The 13,831-nt window shown below is 40.4% G+C and overlaps 1 protein-coding gene across 2 annotated transcripts in view; it reads right to left on the bottom strand.

The window, feature by feature from the left end:
• LOC110843535 overlaps window positions 1-13,831 on the bottom strand; it is a 50,918-nt gene that overhangs the window by 25,553 nt on the left and 11,534 nt on the right. Inside the window, exon 1 of one of the 2 annotated variants that reach the window (XM_035847260.1) lies at window positions 6,346-7,049. The exons of the other annotated variant lie outside the window; for it this stretch is intronic. The gene's annotated coding sequence lies outside the window, so the exon portion shown is untranslated. Of the gene's footprint in view, window positions 1-6,345; window positions 7,050-13,831 lie in introns of those variants that run through there. 2 annotated transcript variants of the gene reach the window in all.

Here is a 13,831-nt window from a genome sequence, read left to right as displayed (position 1 = left end):
CAGTCAGAACTCGAAAGTAAAATATGAATTGTATCGGATTCGGATTTGCGCCGTCCCCTCCTTTTCCTGCACCATCAAAATCTGAAGACTTTTCAATCCTCCAAATCCCTCCGTCCATTTGTATGCTTGACCACGGCCGTGGCTTTCCAGACAATGCATGTGCTTGTACATATGTGTGTAGTACCACTGATGCAGGAGAAAGGAAGAAAGGTGAGGGTAAGCAAGCTGAATGGACAGTGTATGCGACGCGACAAGTATATTTCAAACCGCATGACAATGGAAGCAACGTACGTTTCGTATAAAAACGACGTGGACAATATTTCCATTTGAATTCAAATTCGAGAAGATAATGACAAAATGAAATGAAACCCAAATGCAATTTCCACAAACAAAATATTTTTCTTTGTCACTGTCGCTGAATTTGGAGGAGAGAAAAGATGGTTTGAAATAGATGCAGTGCATCCATAAATACATATGCATTCACAAAGGCTGGTGAAGTTTGATCCGAAACTGCATGTGAAAGTGGGAGAGGACAGGAAGAGGAGAAGAAGAACCGCCGATGACACCCCTTGGGCACACGGGGATTTGTAACAAAGCTTTTGAACGTTTGAATTTAGGGTGAGTGAGTGAACGGGTGGGAGCCAAATAGCTTTTCCAGGTCGGAGTGTCGATGTCGAAAGAAATCTCGGATTTGGAAAACGCCACGCTGAATTGCCACCAGTGCGCGTACATTCGCCGAGTAAGTTGGGAAACTTTAAGGGCTGAGAACTGAGATCATCCTGTGAAGAGTAATCTTTTCTGCATAAGTTTTCGCTTAGGACGGTCGTGGAGGGTGGTGGTGAGTGGGTGAGTAAGAGATTCAGAGAGAAAGCTCAGACTTTCCCCCGTCCTTCCCACTTATTTTATTCATGATGGGTTGTGGTGTTTTTGATTACGGAATAATCATTAATCCAAGATTCTTAAAGCATAAAAAATTGTAAAAATAACAAAATAGTAAATAAATGTAAAATCTGCTAAAATAATCCCATCATTTTTGTATGCGTTATGAAATTTTGACAGCACACAAAGCATTCCTTACTCAAGAACTGTAGATATGCATATTCTCCGACTAATGAATTCCGTTTCAAAGGGATGTACTTCAAAGAATGGAACGCACAGTATTCTTAAATCTATCCTGATTCATCTCATACCACAGCAAAACGCTCCAAAAATGCAGAAACTATTCCGTCAGCATAGTTTCATGTATGGATCTTACTCCTGCCTGCTCTTCAGAACTGGAGCTACTTACCACCATCGACCAGCCTCTCTGAATATAAAAGTGAATAGCCTTAGCTCCTTTTTGCTTGGCTGAGACTAGTTCATAAAGAAGCCATAACAGATAAAAGGCCTTATTAATGCATTAAATGGCTCTCCATTTCGGAATCAATTCGTTAGGATTGAGGAAATAAGCAGCTGTTTGTACTTGAGATATTTTTCGTCAAGGGGAAGGTTAACAAGATGGCTTGGCTTCGTAATTATATAGTCAACGGCAGGTACCGCAAAGGGCTTTGTGTATTCTAGCCATGATTTTTATAATCCCACCACCACCAGCTTTTCCTCCTCCCTGGTCCACCAGATACTAGTTTTCAAACTCTCCGTACTTTCTTTCTTCCTCTGCAGGAGGAGATTGGATTCCAGATCTTGAATTTTAAAACTGTGGATTCTCTAAAGCTCCAAACTGCAGGTTTAAACGTATCCAACGTGGTCGCACCGATTACAAACATAGCAAAGGCCAAATCGACTTTCTCCGGCTAGCAAAAAATTGTGCAAGCTTATTTAACGACATAAGTCAGCCACGGGCAAATAATGAGCAGATTTCATTTCACAATACTCAATTCGTTTTCCAAAAACCAATCTAAATTTAGAACTGAGGAAATAATATCCCGCAGTATGTAAGACATAGAACTGCGACTGTTTGGGGACCAACATCGACATCGATATGATTGGCCGTAAGCAAAAATGGCGAACAAACACCACTTTGGTTTATTCATGATAACTGCAACCGACAACCGAGTTTGTCTATGAAATGTTTTTGGGCGTGCAATTCAGATTTGGATACAAAGATTGAGAGAAAGCGAGTGAGTGACTCTTATGCAGAACAGTTCTTGCAAACCATGGCGCATATTGGATGGTGCCTTTTTTGTTCAATATCCTTTGTCTCGGCATTATTGCTTCTCTTTCGCTTCTTGGCAAATCTTAAATGTCAACTTTGGTTTCATGGTATTAAGAAAAATGACAATGGTGTAATGTTGATACGTAACCTTAAGCCAGGATAAGGTTGCTGAGAACATAAAATAAAAGTAGATACAAGCAGATACCTTAAATAGAAACATCGGCATGCCTTAATGGCCAGGAGCTAGTAGTCGTGTCTGCTCTCTACATGCATCTACGTATGAACTACATTGATATGGATGGGCGAGAAAAAACCCAGCGAGAAACTTTGAGCTTTATCTCAGAAGGAAGGATGAAAGTGACGACGAGGACAATGCGAGATTGTGACATTTTAGGACAAAGTTTCGTTGCATAAATGCGTAATACATACTTATTGGTGTTCATACGCAAGTACATACGCACTGATATGATCCAGACAAAGTTTAGCATTTTGGTACAAACTTTCCGAGGTTTTGGCACTTGCAGAGATTTCCTCGATGATAAGGTAATGCATAAGGATGAGCTTGGTTAGCATTTCAAGTGATGCAAATATCGTAGCTACTTTTTGTGAAAAGTGTTCAGATCTGACGACGACCAGCACTGCTTCGCCTGGCTTTAGACTTTCTCCCACATGATAATTATCGCCGTAACACTGTATAAGGCATTAGAAACATCAGGACAAAACTTGAGAATTTGGAGCACAGGACACCAAGAAAAATAAAAGGCTGGATCGAGAATGAGACGAAAACATCAAAATCCCATTTGTGGAAAAGGGCTAAAAGGCATTTTTGTTTTATCACGAATTTCCATTAGAAGGTCGGAACCAGGAACACGTTTTTCTTAAGGGCAGCGAATCAAGACTGAAAAATAGTGTCAACAAATTCAATCAGTTTCTGAGAAAACTGTTATTTGGAAAGTGAAAGTTGGTGGTTGAGTCCCATTCATCCTCGAAAACTGACCTGACAGTATTTGGCAACAATAGTCGAGTTTCTTTCTGCCACATTTTGCACTTGATTCTATTCTCAGCTGAAGTGTTTAGAAATGAAATATGAGAGGTATAAAGAAGCCGTGTCAAACTGTTCCGGCACAACCACCATAAACCGATAATCGCTCCAATTCTACAACATCCCTCGTCATAAGTATGTACAAAAACTTTACGGATGGCAGGCCATAAGGAGCGGCTGAGTTTCCACAAAATTCGGTAAAGTGCCATTTATTTCAGCAAACAAATAAATCCTCTCAAGGAAGACAAGTGGGCTATGTTCTGGAGGCATTAAAGTCGCCGCAGCTATTCGCATTATTATTTGGACTAGCACCAGCAGAAGCATGTGGCGAGCAGCTCGCAAACTTTCTCTCAATTCGGACAATAGACTTGGTGGAGTGGTCACTATATATTTTAAGACTTATTGTATCCACTCCTTCGCAATCCAACTCCAAATCCTGTGTAACTAGAGAGAGAGAGAAAGCGAGTGAAAAAATTATGGTTTAGATATCCGAGAAAACTATCAACTGACCAGCGCCAGTGTAATAACGCAATTCAACCCGGTCTGCATTGCACACTTTCTCCGTAGTCTCATCTAAACCAGAGTTTACAATGATATGCCCATTACCAACCACCACCAAGCAAGCTGTCAAACTCTCACCACGTTTTGCAGCAGTTGTTGTTTGTTGACCACCCAACCCGAGCACCCGACTGGTTTCGCACTGGTCCTCCAATGACCATTGTCACATCACATCACACTAAAAATACTTACTCGTGGGCCAAGTAACCAACCGAAGACTATGCTCAGGCCACAATGAGACCGCAAATTCAAACTGCTTATAAGAATTTTCACATGTTTTAACGCTTATGTGCATGTTAGACGGAGGTATAAAGAGTAATTTTAGCTGGGAGGTCATCACTTCGAAAAACATGGAAAAATTCCTCCCAGACAAATATATTATTATGCACCTGTATGCAATACTAATCATCGGCGTACCATATTATGTGTAAATATTCTCAAATGAACTTCTGTCTCTAAAAATAGGATCGCCAATTACATGAAATTGTTTGGGCTTCATTTTATTATTTGAACAATTTTATTATCAGGACAGGACGTGCGGAGTGAGTGAGTGTGTGTGGTCACCAAATTGCTCCATGCACACATTTATGCCTTCCTTCACATTATGCTCGGCTGAACATGAACATTTGCTCGCTCACTACTCGCCCCATATTTTTATCCATGAGGAATTCACTTTATTGCAGATTTTTCCTGCGAAATAACTCCATTTATGTCCCCATATGATACCACAAAGTAAGATGTGCACACCATAATAACTAACAGCCATTCTTGAAACATGTCGGTCGTCTCGGCGTGACCGTTTTTTACTGAGGAGATAAACAACTTGGTCTTTGTTCTTCTACCCGGAATGAAATGAAAGAGCCCGGTTCAAGTATACATTTATAAATAGGAGGGCTGCTGCAAAGGGAAAGAATGCATGAAACTATTAAACCACATTTTTAGCACAAACGACTCACATAAGGAGAAGAATTATCTAAACGTGTCATTCTCCGACTTTTGTTTTACTGCTCAGTCGTAAATTTAGGACCACCTCCGCAAAAAAAAACCTTATTAAAAAATTCCGAAACAACCCATCATTAATTTTTATGTCAATACAAAACCAAAATCAACTCCTCTGTCTAACTCTCTAATTTTCGAAAGAGATACATATGCACATGGATTGGAGAGAGCAGGGTGAAGGGGACGCAAGGAGGACTTGGACATGGTGTAAATCATCATTTGGAGGAAATGTGAAAACTTGTTCAAGAAGAGGAAACTAATTGGAGTGGCTCGACAAATTAACTCAAAAGTCGTGTCACCTTGTCTCCCGTTCAATTTAGTAAATAGCCCAAAACTTCTTCTTCTTAACTTCCTTCGAGTCAAAGTTTTAAAGTTAGTCTGAAATGTCAAATGTTTCAAGTGTGTTTTAACAAGATATGCCTCCACGAGGAACAAATGACAGTTTAAGGATTTGTAGGAAATTCCCCTCGTCACATATTAGAAAATGAGTCGAGTTTTCTTGAGAATGCCATGCCGGAGATGGAGTGGATGGAAGCCATGGTCCACTAATAGGATGATGATGACAGAGACAAAAGGTCAGCAGATCTGGGAGTTTGTGTGCGAGACTTATGAGACCAGACCAGATCATGAGCCCCGAGTTGCCTGGCAGGGGAGGAGAAAGGAGCTTTTGTAGTTAAGTTGTACAGTTTAATCTTATCATGATAAATTCTGGGTTAAAATAGCCTTATTTATCTTCCGGATCTCCTTCATCTGCAGTTGGGAGACGCGGAGAGGGAAAAGCTGCGAAAGATCCGAGAGAGGCCCAATTAAATTAATCCAGCTATAAAGCCACCCTGTCAGTGCAGTGTTTTTCTATGTGGGCTCCACACATTTCTGGCTGCAGGACGCTGTGCATATTATGAGTTTGGGCCCATCCTCTAACAGAGATAACACATTTCTAAATTAAATGATGGTGAGAGCATAGCTGAATTGCAACATGTACATACCAATGTTGGTATTGGACCTTGCGATGGTGTTTAGGAAAAGAGTAGGTTTATCTATCAGATCTATTTACCATTAACCATTTTCTCCCTCTCATTCTGGTTACTTAATGTAATGATAATGTCGGTAATCGTCATTATGCTGGGATGTACCTCAAAGTCTTTGTTTGATTTTCGGCAGAGTTTCTCAATTTCATGGAAATTGTCCAGCTAATAATAAGTTCGAGAATTCGATGATGATGATGTATTATTTTGTAAATAAATATTTCATAAATAATTAATACCGCCTTGTACAAGCGGAGGAAGGATAATTTATTTATTTCCTTCCGTTTCCACCATCAAATCTCTGCAGTCCGTCACCCTCGTCGTCCCCCTCGCCTCCTTTCTTAATGCTAATGGCATACTCTTGTCTATCTCACATCAACAATGTGGCTTTGAAATTCGGGCTTCAATTATCAATCATTCAATCCGCACTTCAAATTTCTCCTACAAACCACAACCACTCATTTGAATAGAAATTATTCACAAGTATTTTGTATTTGATAATTTCGTATGTTTTAAATCACACTAATTTTACTATATATGATAAGTAAAACTTGTATATAAATTCTTACCTTCAATCAGAAAATTCCGCTATTTCTCTCATTTTTCATACACCGTTATTATTACAGTTTTTACAGGATTGTTTATTTTCGGTGTATATTAGTCCTACTTTTCCACGAGTCCGATAATGTTGTCAAACGCGACAGACCAAGCCCACTACTAAACTAAATACAGTGTTTCTCTGCGAAACTGTGATTAATGAAAGTCTCAATTTCACAGACTGTTGGTTGGCTGAAACAACCAGCAACTACACTGAACAGCTTTATTTACATGGACTGAGCCAAGTTAATCTTTGCAGGCGTCAACTGTCCCATCACAACAAGCCCGTGATTGTGATTATGAGTGACGTTTGATATTACTGACACCCGTCAACTCGTCTCCCAGTTTATTTGGGAGGGGAGCCAAAAGCAATGAATAAATGCAGGTGCTTTCTCTCCTCGGAGCAGGAACGTCGTACGGGCGGAGGTGAAATGAGACACATAGAAGATTGAGACAAAACGCGTGTTTGGGTAATATTTCTGAATTCCGGAGCAATTCCCTCAACTGCTACTGACTACCACCGGTTGTTCTTAATGTTGTTAACGTGGGCTGGTGACAGGATGCAAATTCTAGCGAGGAAAACGTGAGAATTGGACACTGAAAAAATTGTCTCCACATTCGATGTTCTCGCAGAGAGAGAGAGAAACTAGAGGAGAGAGAGAATTGTCTCAGAAGACGGCCAGATATGAACAGAGAGAGGTTTGGAAGTTCTCCCTGCTTTCATAAGTGCTTTTGCTCTGCCAAAACAAGCGCATGGCATAGCTCGTCACGAACCCAAGCCTGGAGTTCGTAACTCATGTTTACGCACAAACCGTGCAACAAAACCCGGGTTATTTCCCTGCACTTACAACAAGAGTATTTAAGAGCATGCATCGATGTAATGTTTCAAAATGAGGTAAGGCAAGCTGGAATGTAAAACGGGTGCCGCAAATAAGCGCAGTTTTATTCTGCTTATTAAACATATTTGCTCGAGTGTTTATGGAAATGCGGAATTGCTACAGGAAAGGTGAAAACTTTCCTCCGCAATGGAGCAGTCACACCCAAGCACGCATATTAGCCGACACGTCCAAATGAGCGGAAAGGTGCGTGGTCTCAAATGTCAAAGAATATTTACAAAGAGAAACGACATAATCCGTTTAGTTGACGTTCCACACAAAATGTTTGCATTACACTTCGACTCGGGCCCTCAGTTGACAGTTCAGAAACATGTGTGACAACTTTGGCCGTGTATGTGCACGTCTGTAATGCTTAAACGCTTTACACTCTTATTGTTACTTGTACAACACAAACAACAGACTTCCTTCCTTCCTCCTACATCTTATGACGTGTGTGTGTGTACCCTGCCCTCGAGTTGACTTATTCTCACCCTGCTGAAGTGAATTTAATTACAAGTCTTTCTGCCTTGCAACTTCCCCATCTCAACTCCATGGTTTAAACTTGTACGTACGTATTTATATGCGTCGGAGACAATTTTGAGTTATTTTATTACAGGTTTGGTTGGTGCATGAGACGCAAAACGAGTTAATGAATTAAATGTGCAAAGTAAAGTTGAAAGTAAAGGGCGGCTGCACCTCTCAATTGCTTCGTGGAATGAAAACAATCCTAAAATCCTCAAAGTTCTCTCCTCCCAATTTAATTTACCAAGTTTAGTGCAAGACGAATGTGCGGCATCAGGATTACTTTAACTTTGCATTATCATAGCAGAAATGTGCAAGTTTTAGTGAATGCGGTATGTCTGGCTGACTGGTTTGGTGAGGGTTAATTTAGAAGATGCAAAATTTTATTAGTTTATCGATTTTATTTTATTGTCGGAAATTTACAACTTAGAAATAGTTCCATTGCATTAAAGTCGTATAAAATGTAAGGAGCCGTCGTAAAACCTGGACTTTGCACATAGTTTGCTAAAGTACATGCATGCACGAGGAGAAAGTGAGTACGAGGTGTTTTGCTTGGATGCTAACGAGTGATTAGCCAAAAAGGAAATTCGGCTTGAATTCAATCTCACAAATGTTAACGAATAGCTACATATGTGAAAAAATAATATACACAAATCCTGAAAGCAAGCAACAATTTATATAAAAGACCAATTTATCTTTTTATGACGAGTATCATGTTTTATTGCAGTTTCATATTTTATGAAGGGGACGTGTTGTTCTTACTTCTCACACAATATACAAATTAATTGCAAGAAACCCGCAAAACGATAAGTTACACGAGATCCTGCAAATTGCGAATGACGATTATTTACATGCGTAATTTTTTAAATTCTTCTTGACTTTGATTTGTTGCTACTGCGTTAGCATAAAAATTCGTAAACCGATTCTCAAAGTATTTGATACAAACTTTCTTGCACAGAGAAACAATTCCAGAATTAAAACAAACAATGGGCAACAGAGTCAGAAAACTGCAAAAAAGTTGTATTGGTTTATTTTTCTCTAAAAACTTGCTCCCACATTTTGTGCTGATGAAAAGTTAATGCCAAACTTGGTTTCAGATGAGGAATGCAACAACATGCAGTTGAAGCAATGGAGTGGGTGGCAGTAGCCGTGGATTGTGTGTGGTGAAGTTCAAAGTCAATTTGGATCATTCGCATCCCTCTCTCCATCCATCCAACTTTCTCCCACTTGCATCTCACGTCCGTCCCTCACGTTCCTCTGCATCGGCACAACTTTCAGTTTCTTCGCTTCAAATTTCCAATAGAACTTCAGTCAAGTAAAAGAAAAAAGTCTCCGTCTGACAACACAACAAGGAATCTGTCGGTTATTGAAATTGTGCAGTCAGTAAATTGCGGTTCTTTCTTTAGCTATTTATTTCAAATGTCCACAAATTTTAAACTGACCTGGAGCAAGTGTGAACCAGTTGTAAATAGTACTAAAATATTTGGATATTTTATTCATCATTATTATGTTAGTTATTCATCATTATAGGTCTGAAAGCAAGACATTTTTCTTTTCTGTTTTCAAGAAATTTAATGGAAAAACCCAATACGCGAGATGAGATCGTATTGTATGCAGAGAAGAGAGAGAGACACTCTCTACTTTTTGATTGTCAGTGCCCATACTGAATTCGAATCACGTAGTTGGTGGGAGGTAATAAGATGGGATAAGATGGGATAACCCTTCGCTTCACTCTCCGTCGTCGTCTCCGTGCCGGCCAGGGAGTCCAATACCATCTCTCATCTCTTTCTCTCCATTTTCCTCCTTCAAGTATCTCGAAGAAGGCGAAGGAGAAAGAAGCAACAAAGGACGAGGGAAGACTAAGAATTTTTCTTATTCATCATCCCGTGTTCATTCTACACCAACTTTTTTAGAAGAAAGTTGAGGCCAAGCGCATTACGATGTGTTCTCTTAATGGAAAATATACCGATGAAAGCATGAATTGACCACAACATAATTTTGCAAATATGTAAGGACTCCTCATCCATTATTCGAAATAATTTATTTTCGGCAAATACACACACATTCGGGAACATTATACGAGCAAAATACAGATACACGACCAGTTATGTGAGTGGTTCTCCCACCGTGCATTGCATTAGCCTCCCCACACGGTGGCGAATTCTCCTGCAGTGTCTGTCTGGCCAAACTAGATCAAAACACGGGAAGAGAATGCATGTCCAGCGGATCCTGAAAGGTTCGACACTCATCTGAAGAGAAAAAGTGTGTTCTTGCCGTGATAATGAAATGTGAAGGCCCACCAACTGGAGGAGGAAGATGCAGTGCGGGCACTTTAGATGAGATGAGAGGAGACTAATAATCTATCATTTCTGTCCAGTTCATACATGTCGATGGTGGCCACACAAGGCAAGAAAAAGACCAAGAAAGTTGGGCCAAGCCAAGCAACACAAAGTTGGTCGTGGTCTCTGTGGAGAAAACCAGTGCTTGGTGCAAATGACGGGATGCACATACTTGCTCACGCACTTTTACCATTATTGTTTTTCCTCATCATCATCATCATCCTCCTCCTCGCACTGACTGACCAACTGCAGCGTGGTAATCTTCCCTTGTTGCTGGTGTATCTTGATTATTGCCTCGATGATGAGTAATTTAGCTTATCTCCCCACTTATTAGTGCAAGCTGCACTAGGCGAAGATTGCTCTGGGTTGTGGGTGTGTAGTGTGGTGTTATTTTTATGATTGGATGAGAGGGTGGCTGGTGGAGGGAAAGAACTATTCATTGATTAGTATCAGATTTTGTCCCTTACAAATAGCTTTCACCCACCACACACACTCTCACTGATATTTATCAACGGGAGATTATGTACGTGTGTGCTCATGCGAACGTCGCGATGAAAACTAGGACCCGATAAAAATGGTCGCTTAAATTTTTCGTTAAATGGCTGCAGAGATTTATACATGGATAAAATTTGGAAAAAAATCTAGGCCAGAATCAGACTTTCATTCCAGAAGCGACCGCTGCTTGAGGGCACGGCTCCCTAAAATAAATTACAAGTCAGTGTCAGTCCGCTAATAGATCTCGATCCTGATCAGAATCAGGATGGGACGAAAGCGAGGCACCACAAATATTGGAAAACTTTTACCAACTTTGTGGATACCCAGTTGGTTAAGGGAATTTGACCCAGCGCATTGATAGTGAAAATGGTTGTGGTTGATTTACTGAGAATTTCGGTCTGGAAGAACGGTGGCTGAGAAGAGAGTGTGTCCTCTGACTAACTAGTGGGCATACTAATAATGCTCGTTTTCTTTCAATCCCGTCGCTCGCCGTAGTATTTTTGTTCCCTGTGATAATTACATTGATGATATTGGCCACATGCCAGCCAAGTCGGGAAGTATGTGAAAAAAGTGTGAACACAAGTTCGTAGTTTCTCCATCTGAATGAACAGTTTCTTGTCGCAGGAATAATAATGTCTTATCGAGTTTACGTCCTTGATATGCCTCGATTGTGTCTTTGAAACGAGAGTTCACACAGATACGCGGTATCTTTGCATTCTGCATTCTTAACGTGCATCTTTGTGAACTCATGTATAGTCTGATGTCAAAAAAGTTCCCGTTTGTAACATCTTTTCTCTCTCCCGAAATTGTCTTGAGGAAAAAAAAACCCTCTGGAGACTCGTAGCCTTGATCGAGCAAATAATGCGTGCAACTGAACCTGGAGCACATCTGGAGTTTCGGAAGTCTTTGGGAAAAATTGGTGATCTAATTAAGGTCCCTCCCACTCCGTTTAGCGTTAGGACGTACGTCGAGACTCTACATACACAACCTGAGCTGGGTGAAGGTTAGCGAGACCGGTAGTGTTCTGTGCTCTCTATGTTTACTTGCAGTGTTATATCTTTCCCAGAGAAATCAATCAATCGATGGGGTCACATTTGGGAGTTGAAGAGCTGAAGGCAACATCCACCTCCGAAATTTGTAGTACTCGAGTTGTTAGCTTCCGTTCTTGTCTCATCGTCAAATAAGTGCGGAAGGCGACCGAGGCAACAATCAACGGTTCGACTATTGACAGTGACAGCCCCTCTGCCAACAACCAACGTAGTTTAGTTTAGTGAGGGGACCCTCAGCGTTGACTTGGGCGATTAGTCTTAAGCTACTTGAGCTACTTTGGAGGTGGGATGGATGTTGATGGCTGATACAGCAAGAAAATAAAATTTCTCCAAAGTGGAGAGGGATGTTCAAAGGGTTGGATGAATGAAATGTGTTGTTACTGCGGTTAGTGCTGGTGGATTTCTAGATTTTGAGACAATCCTCATGAGATTTTAGGCAGCCAGCACAGGCGGAGAAGGAGAGGAGAACACTTGATTTGCTTTTCTGTTGTGTTATGTTATGTCAGCTCAGCTATTCTAAGTGCTTTATTTACTTTGCTCCCACCGAGAGCAGGCCAATATCTCCACCCCAAAACCAACTTAAATTTCCAGAGTCCAATCCAATCCTTTACTTTTTCTCTCCTCTCTGTTGATCTTTATGAAGGAAAGGAATGAGATGGATGAGACGATGTTTGGAGCAAAAGTGTGGCATTCAGCCTCCTACTACGAATTGTACAATTCTGGAAATGAGACTGACATTGAACGAGATGTGAAAAATTGTTCTCAAAATCATGACATTCTCTTAGAAAGTAAAATACAGTTAAGGTTTTAAGAATTGTCAATTGTCCAGGAATAATCTTCAAAATCTCAATCTACCCACAACTGAGGAGTGAGTATTAAGCAGGGTGAGAGGATCTGCATTTGTGCATTATGCTAAATAAAATTAGAAACACTTAATTTGTTAAGTGTCAATTTAAGTCAACTACCAAAAACTGATACGATGAATGTGTCAACATAAAGGAGGAGGACGAGGGGAGCTCTGAATCGTCACTTTGCTCTTGCCCTTGCTCGCACCTAATTAAAAAGTTAATATGCAAATCAAGTCCAGTCAATTAAAATTCCTAAAATGAATGCAGGAGAGGAATAAGAGTCTCACAGGAGAAATTTTCAATATCGCACACGTTGAGTTGAGTGGTTGTTTTGTTTTTGAGTGCATGGTTCGCCTGATGAGTTGGAAATATTTCAAGAGCATTCCATAGAATTTTAAGCAGAATTATGGAAATGAGTCGTGAGGGGGACGGAGGACCGTCGTCACTTATTTACTTTTACTTATCTTATTAATAAATTCCTGTGGGATACGGGGAGCAAGATATTTTGATACCTTATTCGCCGTTGTCTGATAAAATTAAACGAGAAAACCAACAGATCCGAACCAATTGTCATATTCTCAATTTAATTACACAGGACACGAAGAACCCCAGGTTTGGATTAGCAGTAGTGTGACTTACAATATTCATCAGTCTCACGTCTTGTGGGAGGTCGTTGGAAGGGGTGACGAAATAATTGTTCCATAGCTCACACCTTCCCCCCAAGAACATGGGAAAGGACTTCAATTTCTCCAGCGAATACAGATCACTATATGATACCATGATCATTGCAATTTCTCACCACCACCTGTCTACCCCTTTGTGAAGTGCGTAAAAAATGGTGGTGAAGTAGTGCTCAGCTCTTGACACGGAATGAATGAAGTCATAATTTTTCATGACATTTTGGAAGTCAAAAGTCGCTGGAGTGCGAATACTCAGGACGAGAACTCCAACCCTTCCATTCAACACCCAGATGATGCATTCGAGTTGGGGTCCATAGTTCGCATTGTCACTCTCTCCTCCTCTTCTCCTTGCACCACAGTTGCTCATTTCTTTCAGCATCATGTTCAAGCATTTCCCCTTTGCATCTCAAAATCGAGCAGGGTCTTATTCTCGAAACCTGAGGTGTCCTCAACAATTTTTACAGAAATACATGAAACATGATTGTATGAAAATAAGTTGTAAACCATATTAAGTTTTATAAGCTCAAATATGGACAATGATTAAAATCTAATTTGAAGAAGGTACAGATTTCAAGAAAGGTAGAAGAAAGTATGTCTTCGTTTTCTCTCAATTCGGGCTTGTTGCAATGATAATGGGGAAATCGTTGCCA

Source organism: Folsomia candida, unplaced genomic scaffold (assembly GCF_002217175.1).
Source record: "Folsomia candida strain VU population unplaced genomic scaffold, ASM221717v1 Fcan01_Sc002, whole genome shotgun sequence".
Classification (NCBI taxonomy): domain Eukaryota; kingdom Metazoa; phylum Arthropoda; class Collembola; order Entomobryomorpha; family Isotomidae; genus Folsomia; species Folsomia candida.
Note: the sequence above shows the minus strand (reverse complement) of the source record. Positions and strands in the feature narration are given on the sequence as shown.